General features: G+C 42.8%; 2 non-coding genes across 2 annotated transcripts; both read left to right on the top strand.

Annotated features, from left to right (window-relative positions):
* Nucleotides 1–239: 239 nt before the first annotated feature.
* On the top strand, nt 240–346 carry LOC125589359. The gene has a single exon (XR_007325548.1). It is a non-coding gene; the product is annotated as a small nucleolar RNA R71 (small nucleolar RNA).
* A 6851-nt stretch (nt 347–7197) lies between these two features.
* Nucleotides 7198–7304, top strand: LOC125589358. The gene has a single exon (XR_007325547.1). It is a non-coding gene; the product is annotated as a small nucleolar RNA R71 (small nucleolar RNA).

Genomic DNA, 7304 nt, shown 5'->3' with positions numbered 1-7304 from the left:
GAATATCAATCTTATCCTGGAGAGCGTTTAACTCCTTCCTCGTCTGCTTGTCATTTGTTATACTGCTTCTGTCGTGGTCTCTGCTGTAGACTGCATCACTCTTGACCATGTTGTCTACCAGCTGCTCTGCATCCTCCTCTGTTCTTCCCAAGAAGAACCCATTGCTAGCTGTATCCAATCTGGTTCTGTACTTAGGAAGAGCTCCTCTGTAGAATGTGCTCAGCAGGCTTTCCTTAGAGAATCCATGATGAGGGCATTGAGCTTGGTAGCCTTTGAATCTCCCCCAGGCTTCACTGAATCCTTCCAAGCCTTTCTGTTGAAAGCTGGAGATCTCATTTCTCAGCTTAGCAGTTCTTGAAGTAGAGAAGAACTTCTCCAAGAAAGCTTTCTTGCAGTCATCCCAAGTGGTGATAGAGTCGCTTGGTAGAGACTTCTCCCACTGTCATGCCTTATCCCCCAATGAACTGCGCAAGAGCAGGGGTGGAGAACCAGGATGGTTGCGAAATCAGAACCACCAGTGGCACTCAGAACCATCATGTATGACCTCCTTCTTTGTCACATCACCATATCAGTCTTCAGACAAAAAAAAAAAACCAAAATAAGGTGATGGAGAAGGGGATGAGATCAAAGAAATATGAGCCACTGGAAAGATCGAGCAAAGGAGTGGGTACCAAAAGGAAAGTGGAACGCAGAACAATCAGTTGCTTGTTCCGTCATCAGAACGGTCGCACCAGATAGAGCAAAAACGAGTAGAGGTTGTGGACATCAATGGATCTATCCTCTCTTGTCATTTTGTGTGATATCCTGCATCCTCTTCAATGAAATGGTAGCCCCTAAACACTTTTAACTCCACCATTAAATAGCCTGTTCCACACCTAGACCGTCAACCCTGAATGATGCCTGTGATGAGAAGCTCACGCTACTCTTAAATGAATGTAGGGAGTTCTGTCTCAATAGTGTTGCTTTTTCAGGTTTGAGATGAAGAGTATGGAGCCGATTTTTGAACAGCAGTCAGTGGGGTTCCGGTAAGGGTGTGTTGTCCTAGTTTTACTGCTTGTATGGTTCAGAGATTCGTGGTTAAAGTATGGTTGCTGAGAATAGGAGAGTTCCCACACTTTCAAACCTTTCTCCCTGTTCTTGATACTTGACATTGTTTGAGGACAAACAAAGATCTAAGTCTGGGGGAATTGATATATGGTCTTTTATACATCTTGTGTATATGCTTTTAAATTGGTTTTCAAGTCTTTATCGAGTCTTTCTAGTCCTTTTGGAGTCATTACGTGTCTGGAGTTGCATTGGATGGGAGATGGACCAGCTGGAACAAAAGAGGCAGAAAACAATGCAATTTGGTGGTTTTCACGCAGAACAGTCAGATAGCGGAGCAACCCGATTGACTGTTCCGAGTGAGTGTTCCAGCGGCAGAGATTTTTAAGGAAACTACAATCATTACGGGATTTGCCCTAATTATCCCTATTTTCTCTCCCAGCCGCCTGTGGCTTTGATATATCATATTTTATGTTTCTCTTTATCATTCTACGCTTTTTCTTTGAGAAGAAACCAGACCTTAGAGTTGGAAACATGAGATTTTGCTACTTTGTAAAGGGAGAAGGCCATCTCTCTCGATTTAGAGAAGAACCCCCTGAACCCTATTACTTTATTTCAGTCATATTTCATGTTGCTTTATATCTCTGTCTCTTTGTTTTCTTGCTCCATGGCTGAGTAGTCAGCTTGCTAGTCTAGGGTGTTAGGGTGTTAGATCCGTGAGCTTGACATAAATAAGTTATAAATCGATTGTCTTCATTCACTGTTGTTCTTAAGGCTTGAATCAAGTTAACCACTTAGTGCCTGATTCTAGGTTTAATCTATTCATCAAAAGTGTTATAGGTTGCTAGACATAACTTGAATGAGCATCATATCCCTAACCAGCGAAAGTAGATGTTAGGGTGTTTTGTGAACATATCGGACTTGATCTCTATTGCTTGCTGTCGCGTCTTGATCCAAACGAGAGTTTAGGTATCAAGATCGATCAGCATAGGGAGCCGTACCACGACAGTGGACTGTTCTACTTGAGTGATCCGAGTTCTAGACTTGCTCTTAGCTAAACTTGAATAATTGTTTGGCTCACACTTGCTTAACACCCGATCAAACCACCCTAGGCTAGCATTTTTAATCATCTGAAATCTTTAATTAATCTTATTACTTGCTTGTTACGAAACCTTAATCTCAAAACCCCATCATTGTTTTAGCTAAGTATTGATCCCATAAGGATAAAGTGTAATCGTTGGTCTCTGTGGATTCGATCCTAAAGTGCTACATCGACATACCATTCGATTGTGGTAGTGTGCACATTAGGTTAATTGGTGTGCGTATACACGTAATATCACTTAACCTCTTTGACCTTGAAGGGGCCGGACCACCTTGACTTAAGCTTTCCTGGAAACAACTTCAGTCTTGAGTTGTAGAGAAGAACTTGATCTCCTTCTTTAAACTCTCTCTTTAGGATATTCTTGTCATGAAAAGCTTTAGTCTTCTCCTTGTAGATCCTTGAGTTTTCAAAGGCATCCATTCTTATCTCATCAAGCTCATGTAGCTGAAAAAGCCTTTTCTCCTTGGCACTCTTGATATCAAAGTTCTGCAACTTTACTGCCCAAAGTGCCTTGTACTCAAGCTCCACTGGCAGATGACAAGCTTTCCCGTACACTAGGTTGAAAGGTGTGGTCCCCAGAGGTGTCTTGTAAGCTGTCCTATAAGCCCAAAGCGCATCATCAAGCTTAACTGACCAATCCTTCCTTGTAATCCCCACAATCTTCTCCAAAATGGACTTGATCTCTCTGTTAGAAATCTCAACTTGACCACTTGTTTGAGGATGGTAAAGAGTTACCACCTTGTGCTTAACACCGTTCTTCCTGAGAAGTCCCTCAAGCAGTTTGTTGATGAAATGAGACCCTCCATCACTGATTACAACTCTTGGAACTCTGAACCTTGGATAGATGGTGCTCTTGAACATCTTGATTACCACTCTTGCATCATTGGTGGGACTTGCAATAGCTTCCACCCATTTTGAGACATAATCAACAGATACCAGGATGTACTTGTTGCCATGTGATGATGGAAATGGCCCCATGAAGTCAATACCCCACACATCAAACACTTCAACTTCAAGGATTGGATTCTGAGGCATCTCATTCCTCTTGGTGATGTTTCCCCTCCTTTGGCATGAATCACACCTTGAAACAAAGTCTTGTGTGTCCTTGAACATGTGTGGCCACCAGAATCCAGCTTGTAACACCTTAGCAACAGTCATGAAGGTAGTAAAGTGACCTCCATAAGATGATCCATGACACTGTGTAAGGATCCCATCAATCTCCTCATTAGCAACCACTCTCCTATAAAGTTGATCTTTGCAAAGAATGTAGAGGTAGAGCTCATCCCAGTAGTATCTCTTCACATCCTTGTAGAACTTCTTCTTGGCATAACCCACAAGATTCAAATGCTCTTTTCCTGTGGATAGGTAATTCACCAAATCAGCATACCAAGGTTCTTTCTCTTATGTTGCCTTGACTTCTTCAAGCTTCCTTCCAGTCTCACAAACTGCTATCACTGCTCCAATAGCCATGATCTGTTCCTCAGGGAGTCCTTCATCAATTGGAATGTCACACTCCACTCTCAGCCTGGACAAGTGATCAGCTACACCATTCTCAACTCCTGGCTTGTACTTGATCTCTAAATCAAACTATTGCAGCAAAAGAATCCATCTCAAGAGTCTGGGCTTTGCATCCTTCTTCGCCAAAAGGTGTCTCAACGCAGCATGATCTGTGTAGACAATGACTTTAGATCCCACCAAGTAGCTTCTGAACTTCTCAAAGGCAAAGACAATGGCTAGCATCTTCTTCTCTGTTGTGGCATATCTCATCTGAGCATCATTCAGGGTTTGGCTCGCGTAGTAGATCACATGGGTCTTGCCATCTTTCTTCTGCCCCAAAACAGTTCCCACAGCATAATCACTAGCATCACACATGATCTCAAAGGGGAGATCCCAATTAGGTGGCTGGACAATTGGAGCACTGATGAGTTCACCTTTTAGCTTCTTGAAGGCTTCTAGACACTCCACATCAAATCTGAAGGTGGCTTCTTTGCACAGCAGCCTGGTCAATGGTCTAGTGATCATGAAGAAGTCCTTGATGAATCTCCTGTAGAATCCAGCATGACCAAGAAAACTTCTGATGTCTTTCACTGTTTTCAGTGGGGGCAAACCAACCATGACATCGATCTTAGCCTTATCCACCTCAATCCCCTTCTCTAATATCTTGTGTCCCAGCACAATCCCTTCTTTGACCATGAAGTGACACTTCTCCCAGTTCAGCACAAGGTTGGTGTCTTCACATCTCTGTAGGACTCTGCACAAATTTGACAAACAAGCAGAAAACGAAGATCCATAGACAGAGAAATCATCCATGAACACCTCCACAACATCCTCAATCAGATCAGAAAAGATCAACTTCATGCACCTTTGAAATGTGGCTGGAGCATTACATAGACCAAATGGCATTCTTCGATATGCGAAGGTACCATAAGGACATGTGAATGTTGTTTTCTCCTGATCATTGGGATGTATGGGGATCTGGAAGAATCCTGAATATCCATCAAGAAAGCAATAAAATGGATGATTTGCAAGTCTCTCAAGCATCTGATCAATAAATGGAAGTGGAAAATGATCTTTTCTAGCTGCAGAGTTCAGTTTTCGGTAATCAATACACATTATATGCCCAGTGACTGTTCTTGTTGGTATCAATTCATCCTTGTCATTTTTAATCACAGTTATACCACCCTTTTTTGGCACAACATGCACAGGAGATACCCATTTAGAATCTGAGATAGGGTAGATAACACCAGCATCTAAGAGTTTAAGAATCTCTTTCTTTACAACATCCTTCAGGTTAGGATTTAACCTTCTTTGATGCTCGATAGAAGTCATTGATTCATCCTCAAGATGTATCCTATGCATACACAAAGAGGGTGATATTCCTTTGATGTCATCAAGTGAGTAACCTATTGCTTTTCTAAATCTTTTAAGTGTTTTCAAAAGTTCAGATAGCTCAGTTTCAGTAACTTCAGTACTCACAATGACTGGATAAGTTCCATTAGGACCAAGAAATGCATACCTTACACCATTGGGGAGAGGTTTAAGCTCCACTTTAGGCGCCTTAAGCTCGCTCCAGTCGTCTTGCTGGGTGTCTCCTTCTTGAATGACCGAGACTTCCTGATGGACAATTTGAGGCAGCTCCTCATACTGATCCTTACTACCAAATCCTCTGTGTGAATCCAACATCATCCCATAGGCAGCACTCTCCAGGTTCTGAATCACTTCAGCTTCCCTCTCTATCGTCAAAACATGCTGTAGAGGGTCTTCTAGTGACAACTCTTCAAGGAGGTCATCAGCAAGGGCATCCATCTCTTCAATGTAGAAAACTTGCCCTTGAACTGTTGGTTTCTTCATTACCTCCTTGATGTCAAAGTGAAGAACATGCCCTTTACCCAAGTGGAGATCAATCTTGCCCTCTTTCACATTAACAACTGCTCCTGCTGTAGCTAAGAAATGCCTTCCAAGGATTAAAGGATCTGCAGCTTCCTCACCCATCTCAAGCACCACAAAGTCTGTAGGGATCTCATATTTTCCAACCATAACGGGGAGGTCCTCCAAGATACCCACATGGTACTTCACTGAACGATCAACCAATACCAGAGACAGTCTACACTTCTTGTACTGAGTGAAACCAAGCTTCTTAGCAACAGATAAAGACATCAAGCTGACACTAGCTCCCAAATCGCAGAGACATCTATCAAATACCATAGGTCCAAGAGCACAAGGTAATGTGAAGCATCCTGGATCTTCTAGCTTCTTTGGAACAACAAGCCTCTGGATGATGGCACTGCACTCATGAGTAAGAATCATCATGCCCTCCATCTCCTTCTTCTTTGCAGCTACAATATCTTTCAGGAACTTGCTATATTGAGGAATCAGCATGAAAGCATCAATGATGGGCATTGTGACTTGAACTTCACTCATTTGCTTCTCAAATAGAGCTTTGTACTTCTCTAGCAGCTGCCTCTTGAATCTACCAGGGAATGGTAGTTTGGGTTCATAGGGAGGAGGAACAAAAGAATTCTCACTTGCTGGAGCAATAACTTCACCATCTTTCACTGTTTTCTTCTCTTCCCCAACATTTCCTTTACCTTTTGCTTCCACAATCTTCTCCAAGATTTCATCATTGATTTTCTCATCAACAATCACCACTTCATCATCTATGTTGATGGCAACCCCCTCACCTTGTTTCAGCATCCTTGGTGAGAGCTTTCTGAGGTAACTCCTTACCACTCCTGAGGGTGATAGCTTTCATGGTCTCCTTGGGGTTTTGCTCAGATTTTGCAGGTAAAGAACCTTGTTGACGATTTTGTTGAGTGTTCATGGCAGCAAACTGGTTCTCCAAAGTTCTGAACTTGTTGTTGAGCTCATTGTAGCTTCCATCAATCTTTGAGTGAAGGTTCTTCAACTCATATCCAACATGCTTCTCACTTCTTGTATGAGACTCCAAGATTTTTTTTAGTAGGGCATCAGTGCTGCTGACTTGAGGAGTAGAGGTAGAAGTAGTAGGTTGTTTTTGGGCAGGTTGTTGTCCTTTGTTGTGGAAACCAGGATGAGTGGTTTGCTGAGGTTGGTAGTTGGCTTGCTGGTTGTATCTAGGCTGATAACCACTCTGTTGGTTGTTGGGGTAAGATCTCTGTTGGTAGTTGTTGTACTGAAAGTTTGGCTCTTTCTTGTACCAGCTACCATTGTTGTTGATGAAGCACATCTCTTCTTGCCCTTCCAAACCATCAACTTCCTGGACAACAGGTGTGGCTTCTTGGTTTGGGTTACCAACAAAGTGCAGCTGCTCCTGGGTGGTCTTATCAGCAATGAGAATATCAATCTTATCCTGGAGAGCGTTTAACTCCTTCCTCGTCTGCTTGTCATTTGTTATACTGCTTCTGTCGTGGTCTCTGCTGTAGACTGCATCACTCTTGACCATGTTGTCTACCAGCTGCTCTGCATCCTCCTCTGTTCTTCCCAAGAAGAACCCATTGCTAGCTGTATCCAATCTGGTTCTGTACTTAGGAAGAGCTCCTCTGTAGAATGTGCTCAGCAGGCTTTCCTTAGAGAATCCATGATGAGGGCATTGAGCTTGGTAGCCTTTGAATCTCCCCCAGGCTTCACTGAATCCTTCCAAGCCTTTCTGTTGAAAGCTGGAGATCTCATTTCTCAGCTT

The sequence above is a fragment of the Brassica napus genome, chromosome C6 (genome assembly GCF_020379485.1).
Source record: "Brassica napus cultivar Da-Ae chromosome C6, Da-Ae, whole genome shotgun sequence".
Classification (NCBI taxonomy): Eukaryota; Viridiplantae; Streptophyta; class Magnoliopsida; order Brassicales; family Brassicaceae; genus Brassica; species Brassica napus.
This window is presented reverse-complemented; position numbering and strand designations above follow the sequence as displayed.